This window comes from Bos taurus, chromosome 5, assembly GCF_002263795.3.
Source record: "Bos taurus isolate L1 Dominette 01449 registration number 42190680 breed Hereford chromosome 5, ARS-UCD2.0, whole genome shotgun sequence".
Lineage (NCBI taxonomy): Eukaryota > Metazoa > Chordata > Mammalia > Artiodactyla > Bovidae > Bos > Bos taurus.
Genome location: NC_037332.1, coordinates 84,256,182 through 84,275,975, shown reverse-complemented (window position 1 = coordinate 84,275,975; position 19,794 = coordinate 84,256,182). Strand labels below are relative to the sequence as shown.

Genomic DNA, 19,794 nt, shown 5'->3' with positions numbered 1-19,794 from the left:
AGACTGATTTGAGATCAGTCTGGAAGGAGTTAAGAGAAGTAGACACGAAGGAATGTGAGGGAAAGGCTTAGAAGGTGAAATACAACCAGAAATAAGCCCTAGGATAATTCTAAGACTGTTCTAAATTAATGCTTTGATGTTGAATTTCCTCTAGGGCCTTAGCAGGATATATTTTTACTGTCACTTATGATTGTATTATTTTCCTTTTTATATCTACTTTTATTTTTGATCAACTGCTTTTATGCATTGGTCTGCTTCAAAATTCCTATTTCATCCTCCATTCACCTGTATATTTAATTCAATTTGATTTAACAGAAATTGTTTTGACCCATTTGTGCTAGGTTTTGTGCTGAATATAGAGAAGATAAAGAAAATAAGGAAGGATGTCTATATAAAAAAAGCTTCCCTGGTGGCTCAGATGGGAAAGAATCTGCCTGCAATGCAGGAGACCCTATCCCTGAGTCTGGAAGATTCCCCAGAGAAGGGAATGGCTACCCATTCCAGTATTCTTGCCTGGAGAATTCCATGGACAGAGGAACCTAGAGGACTACAGTCCATGGGGTTGCAAAGAGTTGGACATGACTGAGCGACTAACACTCTCACTTTTCTATAGTAAGAAGCTAAGTATAATATATGAAACCTAAAGCATTTACTCTTGTTGTCCCAGTTGCCTTGGTTGTTTAACAATAAAGCATATCCTATTTTCATCCAGCATAGTCTCAGAGGATTGTGTATACCCCTGAATTTGGCAGTGTCTGATCATTCAGTCAGGGTCAGTTAGAATGACAAAAATCACTCTATAGATTTTGAATAAAACATGATTTAACAGTAGGGAATTAAAGATTTACCAAACCATTCCAAGGGCTAAGACAGCAAAGGTCAGGAAAGCCCCTGCAAGCTTTCAGGAAATTTACAAGTACAAAAATTATCAGGAAAGCTGCTTCCTGGATCTCAGCTGTTTCAACAAATAAAATGATTCTTAGGACGTCTTTTGGGAACCACTGGCAACACCCATTGTGAACCATCCACCAACCCTCACTTGCCTGCCTATGGCTGATGCTGTAGAATAATGGAGTTCCTCTTTAGCTTGGGATTCTGGGAAATGTAGTTTCAGGGTTCCTCCCCGTGATACAAGGGAGATACAGAAAAGGGGTGGGCATGAAGATGAGATATACAACCAGGCATGGGTAGATTGTGCATGTAGTTGGTTCTGGGGTAAAAATTGCACATCTGTAAGCCTCAAATACTCTGTTTCAATTTAGTGCTGCCAAATAAATTTTCAACTAAATTTCTAACATTTAAATCTTGAATTATGCTTTGTTTTTTTTCCCCCAAAATCAGAAGGTAACTTAAGGTGTTTGAAAACAACTAAACCCTAAAAAAAGTATTCAGAGATTGAATATACAAATAGGAAACAGCCAGAAAACTCATATAAAAACAGAACTTTAGTCCAAAATCTGCAGCAAGCTGCCTAGGAAACCAAACCCTTTATGTATAATAAACATCCCAAGACGCCAGCCAGCTATAAGTCAGATGTGAGAAAACCAGATTGCTATCTCTGGTGACAATCCAGAAAACTAAACAGTAACTTCTGTAACAGTCAGGCCACTTGACCCCAAATGGCCAGGGCTTGATTAATAACTGATTAATAAGCTTCCCTCATTTTTGTGCCCACTCCCAACTTAGTACCAACCAGGGAAAGTGTATACCCCTGATCAATCACATAAGATGCCCCATTTCTAGCTAGCCTGCCTACAGTTTCTCCATGCCAATAGCACTCAATCATAGCATACCTGCAGCCTTTTCTTTTTTCCACTATAAAGCTTTCCCACTTTGCTTTCTCATTTGCTTGGTTTTCTTTTTTTTTTCCCCACAGTATTAATCAAGGTAGGATGTGATCTAAGAAGAAGCGGTATTCAATAAGGTAAATACCATATACATTTCTAGGCACCAATTTTCTCCTAAGTAGCAGGCAGTATGGTACAACGGATAAGTGATTGAATTCTGGAATCAGAAAACCAGACTTTAAATCCTACCATTTTCACAGTCTAGATGTGCTATCCAGATTATTTGCTTAACCTTGATGGCTTCTGTTTTCTCATCAATTATGTGCTCAGTTGCTCAGCTGTGTTTGGCCCCATGAACGGTAGCCCGCCGGGCTCCTCTGTCCATGGAATTTTTCAGGCAAGATTATTGGAGCGGGTTGTTATTTCCTGCTCCAGGGGATCTTTCTGAGCCAGGGATCAAACTAGCATCTCTTACGTCTCCTGCATTGGCAGGAGGGTTCTTTACCACTAGTGCCACCTGGGAAGCCCTTTTCTTATCAACAAAGTGGCTACAATGATGGTATCTATTATTTAGGGTTGTTCGCTGGATTGAATCAGGTTACGGCTGTAAACTGCATTATTTAATTTGGTATTATCATTATGTTCTCTTTCCAAGCTCATGACCTCCATTTTGGTCCACATATAAATTACCTCTTACTTCATCATCCTTCCTCTATCTGATCCTTCCTTCAGCTCACTGAACATAAGCAACCAAATAAATCTTCTTCAACTGTTACCATCTCATTCCCTTACTCAAAAATTCTCAGGGCCATTAAAGACATCTATAACCTACCTTTCCACAAGTTCTCATAGTCTCTTGTACAAGAAGGACCTTCTGCTGTAGCCAAATGTGTATATCCATTTATCTAGAGATATCTCCCAAAGTCTCACACACAAGACCATTTTCCCTCCCACTTTTCATATTTGGAGTAAACTATACTTCCTTTCTCAATGTCTGAATCCTACATTTCATTTATGGTCCAGCTCAAATCCTCTCACCCCATTAAACCTTATCACACCACTGCATTCTACAGAAATTTCTTTCTCTCTAGAGTCCTAAAATTTTACTAAGCTCACTAAATTATATCCTGATTTGCAAAAATATGTCTTTTCATAAATGTGTATCAAAACCTAAGGGAGAGGATAATATTCCTGAAGGCAGGGCCAATAGTTTATTCTTTCTGGTGTATTGCCATATACCCACACATAATAATAATAATTGCTATTCAAGACTAATTATGTTTCTGTTGCCTTGCCAAACACTTCATTTTATCTGATTTATTTCTCTCCAGAGCTCTTGAGGGAGGGGTTATAATTAGCCATTTATCAGGTGAGAGAATTTGAACATAGAAAAGTTGAATTATTTGCCCAAGGTCACAGAAATAGTAATGATGAATCTGAGCCACCTAGGAATCTGTGACTCCACATCTTATGCAATTAATTAACATTCTGTGGATTGATTAAACATACTGCTTTATGAGATCCTGCCAGATAATGCATATAAATTTCCTCTCTTTATTGCCAGTGTCTCCTTGGAAAACCCAAATACAGGATTCACTTTAGAGATTGTGTATTTCTACAATGGAATCAATTTCCAGAGACATTTCTCTTAAACTTGTAGATAGAAATCTTGAAACAATCAGGAAAATATCAGAGAGCACATTTACTTAGCCATGTAAGTTGTTCAGAATTAAGATGCTGGAGAAGACATCACGTCAGGTTTATGGTTTCTTCATGTTTGCCGTTCATTCCTATTTTGAGCAGAATTTCGTGCCACTGTTCGTTGCTGGATTTTAGGATACAATTCTCAGGTTCCAGCTAAGAAGAGGGATAGCTTTTATTTACACCATTTCAAAAATATATGAATATCAAAACTAACATAAAATTTTAAATATTGAATATACTATGACATTAGTGTGAAAGAGGGTGTTTTTGGCTTTTTGGTTTGTCTTTCTCAATAATCATTCATTTTCAAAACGGTTTGGGAAAGTAGGAAGATGGTAGAGTTAGGAAAAAAAAAAACACAAAAAAAACCTTGTCCAGAGTATCTTACAGTATGAATTTTTCAATCAGAGAAGCACATGGACTCTTGAGAGTCTTCCTGAATATTAAAAACACCACCTATATTTTAAAACTTGATCCTTCAAGGATGTTAAACTGACCTAGCTCTTTCTGCAATCCATGGTGTGGTAACTTGGGAAAATCCAATCCTGAAAAAAATTCTAACCCAAAGAGTATAAAGTTAAACAGGGATCTTTCTCAAAATACACTTAAAAGTATAAAGATGCCGTGTCTTTATTCTTGTTTGTTCTATAAAAATACAAATGTATAGGAAGGAAATGATAATTTCAATCAACATTCACTGGTAATTAAAAGCAACTGTAGTCCTCGGGCTGTTTCTTTCCAATATGATCCAGTGATCAGAAGGAATTGGAAATGATTACATTTTAACTAGAAACACATTTCTGTCCACAACGGAGCTCTGAAGCATGAAAAAGACACAGTGGTGGACCCTGTTTGTGTTTCCATCTGGGGCTCTAATTTGAACTTCAGTGCTTATTCTCTCAGACTTCTGGCTGTGCAAAGATTCAGAAAGTCAAAGCCAGCATATTCTTTTAGCCTGTTTCATGCAAAAAATAAAATAAAATTCCATGGCAAACAATTACCATGTTTGCCTTTTGTGGAATGGCTCTATTTAAATCCATTATAGGTTAAACAAGAGCACTTGTAAAATTCACAGCTCAGAGTTAATCTGGCTATATCCCAGGGCACCCAATCTGAAAAGCAAGTGATTGCAAACACTCTTGGGAAGGAAGTTAGCAATGGCCTATAATGCAAAACAGTCTGGAACGATTACATTTAGCTTGGTTTTCAAATTAAGAAATTCATCCCATGGTTGGTTTTTCATTTGAAAGCCTTCTTCAAGTCCCATTAAAAATGCTCATCTATTTCTGATACTCAGTTAGTGCATCCAAATGATATCATCATTAGCGATAAGGGGAAAAACAGTGAACGCTGTAGTGCCTTATGCCAGGAATTATTTGGTCATGGAAAGTACCTGGAGGTGCTTGTAGTTGCTACAACTTCACAACTCTGGACTGGGAATTCTGTTTTCTGTGGCCAGGAGGGAACGGTGAATTCACAGAAGTCCTGATGGGGAAAAAGAGGACGCCCTGTGGCCCTTAAAGAACTTGGCAACTTACTGTATTTGATATGAAATGTACATCCTTTTCTTTTCTTAGTGTAAAATGCACCAAGGGCTTCCCCAGTGGCTTAGTGGGTAAAGAATCTGCCTGCAATGCAGGAGATACAGGAGATGTGGGTTCAATCCCTGGGTTGGGATGATCCCCAGGAGGAGGAAATGGCAACCCACTCCAGTATTCTTGCCTGAAAAACCCCATGGACAGAGGAGCCTGATGGGCTACAGGCCATGGAGTTGTGAAGAGTCGAATACGACTGAGTGAATAAGCGTGCAAATGCACAAGAGTCTTTTTGATCCATGAGTCTCAGCTCCTCATTCTTATACTGAGAATCTAATAGCTATTTAGAATATTTTATAAAAAAAAAAATCAAAGGATGTGATATCACTCTTAGGGCATTTAAGATTTCTTTCTGAGGTATGAAAACTGAATGCCTATTAAAATAATGAGTATGAGCCACCAAACCCTATCCATGATCATTCAGTGTCTTTATTACCAAAACACTTTCCTCAGGAAGATAAAGGGGAGAAATGCTCTAACGGGAAAAGCATATTATGATTCATGGGAACAAGCTGATGCTCTCTGATGGCATACTCTTGTCATTCATTTCATTTCACAAGTGCCTATATAATGCTTGCCTCCTATGTTCCACGTGCTGTTCTCAGCACTTGACAAATATTCATACATTTAATGTCATGTCTCATGTCAACACGATGTAGGTGGTGTAGATACAATTATTAACCCCACTTTACAGATAATGAGACTGAAAGACAGGTTAAATAACTTGCCTATGATCAGACAATTGTGGAGCCAAGATTTTGAAGCCTTGCAGTTATGTTTATTCAAAACTCTCATGGTGTGAACAAGCGCACAGATCATCGATAAAAGCTGTTAAGTGCTATGGTCTTTGAGAGCAAATGGTAAAGTCGTTTTGTATTTGGTTGTATAAATTTTATAGCTTGGAGGTGGTTTTTCATGTTTGTCATGTTAAAGGACAAAACTTTCTAATGCTGCCATAAAATCTCTAGCTATACACGATAAGAAAAATGTACATAAGTCAGATATTGTTTCTGTACAGCTTTTCTTATTGGCATGCAGTGTCTAGATCTTTAAAATTTAGTGCTAAAATGAAAAATAGAAAAATAAGTGATGTATATATTGTAATATATCACATTTATGCAAATTAAACACATGCAACGTGAAACCATAATATGTGTTTACAAGTACACATGAAAAAAAAAGAAAGGATATCTGGCAAACCTTAGAAGAATTCAAAGAAAACAGGACCAGAGCTTTACAGGGAATGTTAATCATGAACTGAGGCTGGTATTTAACTTAACCCTCTGATTCCAAGACTGAAGCTGAGAGAAAGAATCCATCTAAATATTTATCCATGCATGTACTGAATTCATTTATCTAAGCAGTCATTCACGCCAACAAGGGAAAGTGAGAAAGTTTTCTGTGTTACTGATTAGATTATTAGATCATTTTATTATGTAACAATTATATAATTAAGGATCCTAAAGAGTTGATAGCCTAAGAAGATGTTTATATCAATTTGTGTTGTTTGAGTTGCAAACTGAACAACATTCTAACTTAAAGGAAGAGCTACAAACCATCATTTTATCAAAAAATGAATAAATTGGGCTCATCACTTCAAGGAAAATAACTGACATTTGGTAACAATGATAAAATTTAAGCTTTCAAATAATAATTTGAATAATAATATCAGTTATTTTCCTTGAGGTGACAGGTCCACTTTATTCATTTTTTGATTAAAAAAAAACAAATTGTTTATAGATATTCCTTTAGGTAAAAATGTTGTTCTGCCTGCAACTCAAACAATGGCTTTTCCTATATGCAATCATTGCATTTGGGTATACAGTAGTGCTTAATGTGTACACTCTATTTGAAAGACATGCACTCAAGGGCTGAGATTTAATGCATTTTCACTGCTTCATCAAGGACATGGTAAGACTTGCATCTTTTTAACCTGAGTGCATGGCAATGAAGAACACGATGTCTGGGGCTCCCTACTTGATTTCTGCAAAGGCACCAGCAGATGTCCCTACCACTGGTGCAGATGTTAACACAGTGAATAAAGAATGACATCTTAGCATCATTACAAAAATAATTTCAATGTCACAGGGTCCCCAGAGGTCCACAGACCACACTAGTCAAACTTAGCCCCACAAGAATTCACATGCTAAACATATCTTAAAATAACTAATGAAAAGTGAATCAGGTACTTCCTGAGTTTCAAATAAGAATAAATCTGGAGATTTCAGGGCCATCTGTTCCTTAATTAAATTATGTGCCTGAGTGATATCTGGAGCATCAATATTTTTAAAAGTCAAACACTTAAGGAAATTTTCAAACTTTCTTAATTTCCTATTCCTAAAGAAGTTCACAGCTTCCTCAATGAGACTGTGAGTTAAATCATGGAACAAGTCTTTTTCTTTATGGCTTAATCAGAAGATAGTTCTAAGGCTGTTTCAGACCTGAGCTGAGTCACCGATCAATACTTAATCAGCCCACAGACTACAGTTCACTCAATCGGTTTTGAGGGAGTCATTCATTCAACTCTGGTTCCCAGATTGTCCCTACTACATTAAAACCACAGAAACTTTGCCAGAAGTGTTCTAGCTCTTGCCCTAGAGGCAGACTCTCAGGCTCCTGAAATTGATATTTGGAGGATAGTTTCAGTTTCTGCACCTGCCTCCCCACCACATCCCCCTTTGTTTCTGTGGTTAAGGACTGTGCTCTTTTAATACCAGGCAGGTAAGGGAAGTACAAGTGCCTTACAAGACTTAATAATTCATTGAAAGCATGAGTAAATCGTAAATCTCACTTCCTTCAGTTAGTGAACACTTCCTGATAGCCTCGTGGAGACACTGGACTGCATGCGGAAAATTAGAAGCAAGAATAATAGAGACAATTATAGCGGAGTCCCTTGGACAGCAAGGAGATAAAACTCAATCCTAAAGGCAATCAACCCTGAATATTCATTGGAAGTTCTTAGCCTCCATAAACCGAAAACATGTTTGAGAGGAACAGCTCAGACCCATATGAAAAGGGCAATGCTCCAATGCTTTGGCCACATGATGCGAATAGCTGACTCACTGGAAAAGACCCTGATGCTGAGAAAGATTGAAGGCAGAATGAGAAGAGGGCAGCAGAGGATGAGATGGTTGGATGGTATCACCGATTCAATGGACATAAACTTGGGTAAACTCTGGGAGATGGTGAGGGACAGGGAAGCCTGGCATGCTGCAGTCCATGGAGTCATAAAGAGTTGACACAGCTTGGCGATTGAACAACAGTAAGCCACTGAAAAGTCAAATGACTCTTTCCAGGTCAGCACTGTTCCTATAACTCCACACTCTCCTGGCTGTATGGCTTTACACTCAATGGTCCTCCAGCCTGGAAACTTCTTCCCTCAGCTTTTTAAACTTAATGTCTTTCTGCTCAAATGTTACCTTAGCAGGGAGACTTCATTCTATCTAAAATAGCTCCTCCCCACCTTCTGTTTCTTATCATGTTTTATTTTTCTTCACAGGGACTACCACCAAATGACATGTTACATGTTTGTCTAATATTATCTCTTTGCTCCATTTGAATATAAGTTCTCAAGATCAAGGACTTACTCTTTATTCACTGTTGTATCTCAAAACCTAGAAGTTCCCACTACCTACTAGGACATATTAAATATTTGCTGATTGAATGAACAAATAGATGAATGCTATAGCAGCTCACTCCTTGGAAGTAAAGCTATGACAAACCTACACAGCGTATTAAAAAGCAGAGACACCAGTTTGCAGACAAATGTCTATACTGTCAAAGCTATGGGTTTTCCAGTAGTCATGTGTGGATGTGAGAGTTGGTCCATAAAGAAGGCTTAGTTCTGAAGAATTGATGCTTTTGAACTGTGGTGCTGGAGAAATCTCTTGAGAGTCCCTTGGACTGCAAGGAGATTAAACCAGTCAACCCTAAAGAATATCAAACCTGAATATTCATTGGAAGGACTGTTGCTGAAGCTGAAGCTCAAATACTTTGGCCACCTGATGGGAAGAGCTGACTCATTAGAAAAGACCCTGATGCTGGTAAAGATTGAAGGCAAAAGGAGAAGGGTGGGCAGAGGATGCATTGGTTAGATAACATCACGGACTCAATAGACATGAATCTGAGCAAACTCCAGGAGACAGTAGAGGACAGAGGAGACTTGTGCACTGCAGTCTGTGGGGGTCATGTAGAGTCAGACACAACTTGGCGACTGAACAACAAGAGCAGCTCAGAGCAGGAAGAGGAGATGAGAGGCACTAACCAGGTGGTGAGGAATTATTTCATGGGTTGAAGTTTGAGCTGCATCTTGAAGGGTGTCTCTCATATGTTGGGTCAATGAACAAAGAGGCCTACTTGTCTTACAGGACTCAAGGGAGATGCCATCTTCTCAACAAGCCTTGTTGGGACCTCTAGAACTGGATGAGTTGCTACTGCTTTTGTATCCCCTAATTCTCCATGCTCTCACTGGAGTAGAATTCACTCCAGTGGATCTTATTTCCTCCCTACTTGTCTGGCTGCTCCAGTAGAATATTTGCTCTGGGATGATAAAGGCAGTATCTTATCTTATTCCTAATTGCATATCCAGCCATATCACAGATCCTGCTACCCTATAAGTGCTCATTGACTGTGTTATTGATGAATTAGGCAGAGAGCTCACATAGAGGAGTGAAAAGCAGGCATGGACCAAATCAAGAGGATTTGTAGAGCTATGAAATGGAGTTTGGGTTTTGATCAGTGAGATGCTGTGATAATCTATCATCTTAGCAAGGCCATAGGAACATGTGTGCATAGTGAAACAAGTGAAAAAAAAAAAATCCAGTCAGAGACAAATTGTAACCATACTGCAATGATCTAGGCACAAGATAATGAAGGCCTGGACCAGACCTGGTGGCAATGGGAATGGTCGTGAAGAAATAGATGTAGCCAAGGTCCTGGTGACTGATTTGATGTTCAGAGCAGCCATAGGTGATGGCATGTTCTAAGCTTGGGTGACTATGAAAGGGTGATGCAATCACTGTATCTTATGTTTCAACTCTTAATCCTAAGGTTCTTAAGAAAAGAAAATTTGGCAATTTTTCCCCTGTGATGGCACAATTTCTTTGTCTTAGGTATACTTAATACTAGAATCTGTCAGAATTCATTTATGTAGCCTATATCCTAATACTAAGCTTTTAGACAAAACTTTAAAATTCTAAGACTAAATTTCTCTCCTGATTGCTGTCAGTTACTTATCAAAAGAAATCAACTCCAGGAGATGACAGAATTCAGAGCTTTAAGAAACCTCAAGCAGACAAAGCAAACAGGATCTATCCCTCATGACAATGACTAAGGCAGAATCTGGGCTCAGTGAGTCACAGGCCAGGAGGAGGTGGGTGAGTAGAGGAGATGGGAGCACAGGTACTGGTGTTTTTCCTATTTCTGCCTTAGAGGTCAGCTCTGGTGCCTTCTCTTTTATATAATCAGAAAGTTGCAGTAAGGTGGAGAAGAAGGACAAGCTACCTAAAAATCAGCTGCATCCAAATTTCATGGACTTCACTGAGGAAGAATAGTTTTCCTAGAGAAATATAGAATGAGCCTGCTATTAGCCAGAGAAAGTAGATGTTGGGTACACTGAGATGGCAGCCATCCACACTCAACCTCGTTCCAGTCAAAGTGGATTTTCTGTAAGGAAACATGCTGATTGAAATTGAATTTGGGAGACTGGGATTGGCACACATACACTATTGACACTATGTATAAAATAGACAACCAATGAGAACCTACTGTACAGCCCAGGGAGCTCCGCTGAATGCACTGTAATGATCTGAAGGGGAAGCAAGTCCAAAAGGGAGGGCCGAAGAGCTACCCACTCCAGTACTTTTGCCTGGAGAATCCCATGGACAGAGGAGCCTGGCAGGCTACAAGTCCATGGGCTGCAGAGTCAGACACGACTGAGTGAATAATGTATATGTATATGTACAGCTGATTCATTTTCCTGTATAGTAGAAACTAATACAACATTGCAATGCAAATATTATTGCTGTTGTTCAGTTGCTCAGTCATGTCCAACTCTTTTTGACTTCATGGACTGCAGCATGCCAGGCTTCCCTGTCCATCACCATCTCCCAGAGCTTGTTCAAACTCATGTCCATTGAGTTGGTGATGCCATCCAACTATCTCATCCTCTGTCATCTCCTTCTCCTCCTGCCTTCAGTCTTTCCCAGCATCAGGGTCTTTTCTAATGAGTCGGCTCTTCATATCAGGTGGCCAAATTGTTGGAACTTCAGCTTCAGCATCAGCCCTTCCAATGAATATTCAGGGTTGATTTCCTTTAGGATTGACTGGTTTGATATCCTTGCTGTCCAAGGGACTCTCAAGAGTCTTTTCCAACACCACAGTTCAGAAGCATCAATTCTTCGGGGCTCAGCTTTCTTTATAGTCCAACTCTCACATCCATACATGACCACTGGAAAAACCGTAGCTTTGACTAGACAGACCTTTGTTGGCAAAGTAATGTCTCTGCTTTTTAATATGCTATCTAGGTTTGTGATAGGTTTTCTTCCAAGGAGCAAGTGTCTTTTAATTTCATGGCTGCAGTCACCATCTGCAGTGATTTTGGAGCCCAAGAAAATAGTCTGTCACCATTTCCATTGTTTCTCCATCTATTTGTCACGAAGTGATGGGACCAGAGGTCATGATCTTAGTTTTTGAACGTTGAGTTTTAAGCCAGCTTTTTCACTTTCCTCCTGCTCCTAAGTTGGAGAAACTATACTCCAATAAAAATTAATTTTAGAAAAAGAAAAAAAGAAACTGGACCTGGAATGTCTTCAGGAAATGAGGCAGTTAGAAAGACTCTGTTCTACCTCTCTTCCTTCTTTGCTTCTCTCTGCATATCCTTCCTGTTCTTTCTGAAAGATTTCTTCAGCTTCAGCATAGATTTTGCTTTCTCCTGACTTAACTTTTCAGGACCCTGACTCTGTGTAATACCATCTCTTACTATTCTCCTTCAGTTTCTGCTAATTGCCTCTTTCTCTTCGGTTCCTAGTTTCAAATTCCAAAGGAAGGAAACTGTTGCTAAGGTCATTCGTGTCAAAGGTGATACACCATCCACTAGACATTGCTATCTATGGATTTCCTACTAGCCCAGTGCTAATTCGTATTCCAATCAGCCTAGTGAGAGTAGGGGGAAATTTTTTTCTTAATCCCCTTGGCCACACCATAGGTAGCAAAATTTCCATTAACAGAGTTTGTTGGAAGGACAGTTTTTGCTAAATAATCTCTCACAAGTAAAGAACCAAGTGTGATATCAAGTACATTCCCCTAGTACCTTATACTTTCTCACTCTCCAAATTAATGACTTCACCCCTTCTAATACCCTCTCACCACTCACTCTCACTGCATTCTTCCCTAGAACATATGTGAAATAAAAAGGGACTACTTTATTTTCTTTTCCCTAAATCCACCAGCCTCTGGTCCTATCCAAGGCTGTACCCACCGCTTGTGCTTTGAATCCCACCCTACTTCCCTTCCCAAGAATTTCCCTCCCATTATTATCAGTTTTCTAAAATATATTGTATATGTCATTATGTATTTATTATCAGTGTTTTCCCACTTATGTCTCCCCACTATAAAATAGGCTCCTTGAGATAAGAATGCCGTCTACAATCTAACACTATTTCCAACACCTGAATTACTTAATCTCAATTAATTTTGTGGTCTGTTTGACTAATTTGAGTATGGTAGATGATCAATAAATAGGACTACTCTTTCTTGTATTTCCTTTAACTTCATTCAGTGTTTACTAGGCAATAATTTCTGTTTATAGAAACTTTCCATAAACAAAATACAGAGACAAATCTATTCAGTAAAAAAGAATCTTTACATTGTTGGTCTTGAAGATGAGTAACAAGCTGATGTGCATGTATTTTCCAAAAAGATGAATGTGTTTTCCTGATGTATTTTTCGAGATTCATTTCGCTTAATCAATCACTATCTTCAAATTGATGTGCTTTGTGTCATGCACATAGAAGAAATAAACGCTTTACTCTCAGGGAGCTTATAATCTAGTAGGATAACCACAGTTTCATGTACAAGAATGCTTATCACACTTTGGTTTATAAAAAGAAATTTTTGAAATAATCCTTTCAAATGTCTGATCAAAATATGAGTCAAATAAATTGTATTTGTAAAGAAGGCTATTTATTGTAACATTTCTGTGATAGTAAAAGATCAGGAAGAACCCAAATTGTGTTCTATTGTGCACTGGTTGAATAAACGAAGGTCACACCAACGAAATGAGTACGATGCAGTTGTGATCACAAAGATACATCGTTAGAGGAGAAAAGCGGTGTGTATAGTATGTGCATACTATGCCATCTTATAGCTAAGAAAGAGAGGCAATACAAACACACACACATACACACTTTTTTATTTTAGAAATGCTAAGATAAACCAAAAGCTAATAACAATGTTTACCTTTAGTGAGAATGGGAATTGGGTAAGGGAATACAGATGGAAGTTAGATTTTCAAAATATTTTGCAGATTTTACTTTGGAAACATATAAATGCTTTACAGCATTCTAAAAAATAAGAACTTAAAAAAATCAACCCCAAAGTTAGAATGCTAAAAGAAAAAAATATTTTTTGAGTTTGTCACTTAACCACTCAGGGAAGAGTTAATTCAAAGTGACTTTAAAACAGTAGTTTTGCTTTAAAACAGCAAAATTTATCCTCAGTGGGATATATTCTGTGTGCTTAGTTGCTCAGTTCATGTCTGTTTTTGACCCCTTGGATTATAGCCGCCAGGCTCCTCTGTCCATGGGGATTCTCCAGGCAAGAATAGTAGTGAGTTGCCATGCCCTCCTCCAGGGGATCGTTCCAAACCAGGGATGGAACCCAGGTCTCCTGCACTGCAGGCGGATTCTTTACTGTCTGAGTCACCAGGGAAGCCCTAAAGACAAAATAAATGCAAAAAAAAAAAAAAAATTCTCCCCAATCATCAAAGCTCTTTTCAATAACCATGTTGTTAGAATTAATATATTCTTCTTTGGAAATTTTTATTTTGTTGTTTAGTTGCTAAGTCGTGTCTGATTCTTTTGGGGCCCCATGGACTGTAGCCCACCAGGCTCCTCTGTCCGTGGATTTCCCAGGCAAGAATACTAGAGTGGGTTGCCATTTCCTTCTCCAGGGGATACTGACGAACCAGGGATTGAACCCATGTCTCAGCATTGGCAGACGGATCGTTTACCACTGAGCCATCAGGGAAGCCCTCAAAATTTTTATAAGACAAAGCAAATACATAATTACACTATTTTTTTTAGAAACCAAGTTTTTCAGTGAAGGAGAAAAAAAATACAAGTACAAATTGAATAGGTAGAAACTCAGTAATCAGAATTTGAATTGAAAATATCAGCATGAATTTCTCAACTCTTTTTCTAGCTTTGACCTCCTGAAAAGATCCAGGAACAAAAATGACCCAGTAACTAGACTGGGTGTTCTAAATACCATTCTCTGTGAAAAAGAACACTGAAGATGATCTGAGATCTAGGTCAGAAATGTACAAAATGAGCGTGGATCACCTGGTTGAACCAGAAAGTCCTGAAAAAAAAACAAGATCTAATTTGAAAATGTTCTCACTGCTCAAAGATAGAATAATTTAAACACAGAAATGAATAACAACAACAGTAGACTGAAACATAATAAATATGTTTTAAGACCATTTGTTTACAAGAATACTTAGAAGTCCACTGGTGAACATTGCCCAATGTTAAGGAATTAGCTTAGTATTCTGAAAATTGATGAAGGAAGGAGCCAAGAATTTATATGCCTTTCCTATACTCTGGGGTTGGGAAGATACCCTGGAGAAGGGACTGGCAACCCATTCCAGTATTCTTGCTTAGAGAATCCCATGGAGGCTACAGCCCACAGGGTCAGAAAGAGTTGGACATGACTGAGCAACTAATACACACACACATACTTTAAGATAACCACATAGTTGATGTAGGAAAGCTATCCTTTATAGAAGAATTCTAGTTAAAAAGTGAAGAATAAATTATAGAATTAGATTATCTCAATTTTGCAATCCTTAATGGAATAATTGGTTTAGGTGTTAATCATAAATGGCTATTCAAATTGTTAGGTGAAATGCTGATGAAATGGAAAGGTTATATAATGAAAAGATTTGGCTGACATTATTTAACAAAAATTGATCAATATCAACATCACAAAATTAGAGACAATGAAGCATTATATCCTCCTAACATGATGCAATAAGAAGTACACAGTGACATCTAGGAAGTATTCTTGTAAAATGAAACCTGAATCTTATTAATTTATAGAAAACAAAGAGCTGAGGAACATAGTAAATGACACCACAGGGACACAAATCAGCAAAATTCGCAATGTGAGATACTCTATCATTTTTTTCAACTAATAAATTGCAATAAAAATAAACAGAAGAAAAATGAACCTGTATACTAAAAGAACACTGGAGACATAACAACCAAATGCTATATGTAAACCTGCTGGAATTCTGATTAAAACACACCAACTGTTAAAAAGAAGAGAGAAAAAGAATAAACATATCATGTTCTCAACACCATTATTAATTTTTGCAGAAGGAATATTATGTTTGGGTTTACATATGTGGTGGCTCAGACGGTAAAGAAACTGCCTGCAATGCAAGGGACTCAAGTTCGATCTCTGGGTCAGGAAGATCCCCTGGAGAAGGAAATGGCTACCCACTGCAGTATCCTGGCCTGGAGAATCCCATGGACAGAGGAGCCTGGCAGGTTACAGCCCATGGGTTTGGAAAGAGTCGGACACAACTGAGCAACTAACACTTTCACATCCATTTTTATGTTTAAAAAAACAAAGAATCCACATTTTTCATAAGTTCATAATGAACTTATGAAGTATTTACAGATTAATGAGATGATGTTTGAGATTTACTCCAAAATAATCCAACATGGAGAAGGGAAGGAGATGGGACAGAGGGGAAGCTGAAGTAGATTGACCATATGTTGACTGATAGCTGCTGAAACTGGGGGATGGGTGCTTGAGAGTTCATAATAGTATTATTATGCCTGTTTTTCCTGTGTTTGATGATTCCTGTAATAAACATTTTTAAAACATTGTTATTACATCTTTATTTCATTTTTTTCAATTCTTTCTGGAAAACTATGACATGACTCATAGAAATAAATAACTAGGAAAATTCCTTTTAAGAGTTCTCTGAAATAATAAAGAATTCCATAAGCATCAAATCTTCCCTATCCCTTCATCAGTTATTGAAAAAGAAGGCTATTTCACACATCAACTGGCATGAAATATTGACGTCATGGACCCTTGACTAGAAGGTTTTGATTTGGTATGAAGGAAATATAATCACTGAGTTAGAAAACATATGAATTTAAAAAATTATTTTGAGATTAGTTTTCCCCTAAGGTAACATTCTATTAATTTGACATTCAATAGAACTAAGGTATGTTTTTCAATTTGTCAAACATCTGTCACTGTATACTGATGAAAATTTTGATCTTATTCTACAATCAAAGCAATAGGACAACTTTTTTTAAACTAAAATCAACTCCCCTAAAACCTGCTAATCTTGTTTTCTACAGTGAGCTTGTCATCCATCCTGTGCCTGAGTTGACAAGGCTTTACAGTTCGGCCATTCCCCAACCAAACAGCCTGATGTCACCATCTTGAATCATGAGTATATCTCAGTTATAGCTATAAGAATAAAATGCCGCAAAATAATGAATGCACTGCATCAACTGGACTTAATTAACACAAACTTCAAATGGTTCTACATTTCTATGAAGCAGAAAATTAAAGACAACACTTAAATGAAAAATGAAGGAGTGGCAGCATGTCACCACGAACCAATTATAAAAGTTCAGAGCATCTCCTTAAAACTGTGTATCATATCCAAATGAAGGCATAGATATAAATGTGTTTAAATAAGATAGAATATGTTTAAATATGTTCATGTGTGTTGCCCTAATAAAGGCAGCATCACAGAGTTCCTGAAAGTTCTGCCACAGACTATGCTGAAAAACTCCTAGAAAGGCAATGTTCCTACGTTACTTTACAGACAACACAGTGATACAGTTAATAATACAGGTTCAAGGATCTGACTTTTGGGTTCAGTTACCAACTTTACCATCACCTGGGCAGTCCTCAGTCTTAGTATGACATAAAGCAACACCTTCTTCCCAGGTTTTCATGAAGACTTTTGGATGTAGTTCTTAATGAGTAAATTATGCATGGTGCTTGGTGCCTAGTTACCAAAGGGAAATACCCATGTCACTCTGACATTTAAAATCACTGTACCTGGATTGAACCTCTTCTTTCTAATGCAATATTTGGGCTCTGGGGTGAAGCCTACTCATTGTCTACTTTGTCACCTCATTGATTCCTTTATCTGTGATAGTCAGGCACACTGTCACCTGGAGTAAAAAGCTATACCTACCAACACACTTTGCTGCTGGAGCAGCCATGTGCCAATGTTCTAGCCAATGAGAATCAACTAGGTGTGATGTGTGGACCTTCCAAGAAATTTTCTGGAAGGAAGTGAATTTGTTCTTCCTTCTTTCCCTCCATTCTACCTCCTGGAATGTGGACGTGATGGCTGACACTATAGCAAGTCATCTGGACAACAAGGCCACGCACAGAGGATGCCAGGATAGTTGAAGGGAAGGAACCCGAAATTGTAATGCTGGAGCTGCCTCAGCAGCCCTGGACTTCTTACTTCCAGATCTTTCCATGTGGGAGATACATTTCCAGCTGATTTTAACAAGGCTTTTGTTTTGATTTGTTTCATTACTATTGTTGTTCTGTTCTGTTTGTTACATAGAGGCAAGCAAGTCTTTTAGATATGGTCAGAGACAAAAAACATTGGTTGAAAAATGCATTTGTGTGTCAGTATCTGTGCCAATCCACATGCAGGTGAGGGGAATGATACAGACTTGCAGATGCTTGAGATTGTGGACAGCTTAAGAAAACATAGAGATCAGGTAAAGGAACAAAGTTACACAATCATGTGCTCAGGATATGGATCATGTGAATCAATGTATGACCATGACCTGTAATTAACATATGATGGAATAAACAGTACACAAAAATTCTTAGGGAACTTGAGACAAAAGAATTAAATAAAATGAGAAGAAAAGACATTTAGAGATATTGTTGATGGCTCTGGGGCATGATGAGAGGAAAAATTTATGCAGTTCTTGAGGCTTGAGAATGAGCCAAGGTATTTTGGCAGCATAGCACTGTAGTCAGTAATCTGTAACAAGTGAGAGAGCCTCTACACCAAAACTGTTCCTAGAATGAATCCACTATGAATTTAATAAGGAAAAAGCTCCTATCCACATGAAGAATTATTCATTTAACAGCAGCTTTTTAAATTTTGTTTGTTTCACTGGTTATGGGTCAATGCATACACACTATTCTAAGAAATTGTTGGTTGCCCCTTTAATAATAGCAAATGCAAATTCAATGCAATCAGCACTAAAAATGCTGTCAGTCTGGCTGACCTGGATTGTCTCTTAGCAGCTGACTGATGGGTCGCACGTTGTGCTCTGTGTAACAGCGAGAGCATGCTAAAATCCTTGCTTTTGCTTTGTGGCTGACCCACTTCTTCAATAGATAGATCTTTAATTGTGCAACATATCTTATATATGCAACCCCTTGCTATTTTCCAGTTATACTCCAAAGCTAGAAATAACCTTCAGCATTCATCTGGTGCAGCAACCTGGTTTAGGTAGATGCCAAATTGAAAATAACTAGGTCTGGTGATTATCCACAAAGCTTTAAGAGAAAATTCCCCTACTGCAGACCCTGCAACTAACTCAGCAGTCCATTGACTATTTTATCACCAAGTTTGCAATAAATTCTTCCTTACACAAAATAAAAAATATCAGTATTTTTAATGTACTCCTTTCCCCTTGTTTGGTCCTTTGCGGACAAAAGGAATAGCTGATCTGAATCTTTATGAAAAGCTCTTCCTATTCTTAAAAACAAACCAAGTCATTTTTTACCTTCTTCAAGCTAAACAGTTTCAAATCTCTCAATTTTTTTCGTATAATATTTGCATATTTGTGATTCTCTTCTCTGCATCAGTTCCAGTTTCCCTACATTCTTCTAAAGGTCTGATGACAATATGACCTGGACATATTGATCTGATAATGTCTGAGCAATATGAAGTATGAAGGAAACATAAATCTCCATATACAACTCATAAACTCTTATATATCCTGGTATCATTTTTTCAATTCTAGCACACACATGTGCACACAAACACACACACCATATGGTTGAAGATGGAGTCAAATTCCTTCTCTACTATACTTCTATCTGAATGAGGCTCCCTGACCCACATCTTTGTATCTTAGATCCTTATCAGGGATCTCAGCATACAACTGAGACGTCATCCCCTTTAACCTCCATTCGTTTATATGTGAGTATCTGGTCTGTTGTAACAAAGTTGTGAGCAGTAGCTGTGGTTTAGAAGTAGTCATACTCAGTGTGGAAGTTATTTTCATGGAAAGATAAGAAACACATAATCCAAAACTGACTCCAGTACAGGTCAGGCAGAACTCTACATCATGATCTCCAGGTTACATGTACCAGGCACAGGGCTCACCTTGCAGGCAGATACTTTACTCCACGTTACAGATGAGGAAAATGAGTCACAAAGAAATAACTTCTTCAAACTATGA

The 19,794-nt window shown here is 38.0% G+C and overlaps 1 protein-coding gene across 7 annotated transcripts in view; it reads right to left on the bottom strand.

Annotated features, from left to right (window-relative positions):
* The window catches only part of LMNTD1 (lamin tail domain containing 1), a 489,613-nt gene that overhangs the window by 219,241 nt on the left and 250,578 nt on the right, over positions 1–19,794 (bottom strand). For 5 of the 7 annotated variants that reach the window (XM_059887032.1, XM_059887035.1, XM_059887034.1 and 2 more), the window contains one exon: positions 3,494–3,644. The exons of 1 other annotated variant lie outside the window; for it this stretch is intronic. The gene's annotated coding sequence lies outside the window, so the exon portion shown is untranslated. Of the gene's footprint in view, positions 1–3,493; positions 3,645–4,884; positions 4,966–19,794 lie in introns of those variants that run through there. One more of the 7 variants, XM_059887037.1, reaches the window with a different exon arrangement.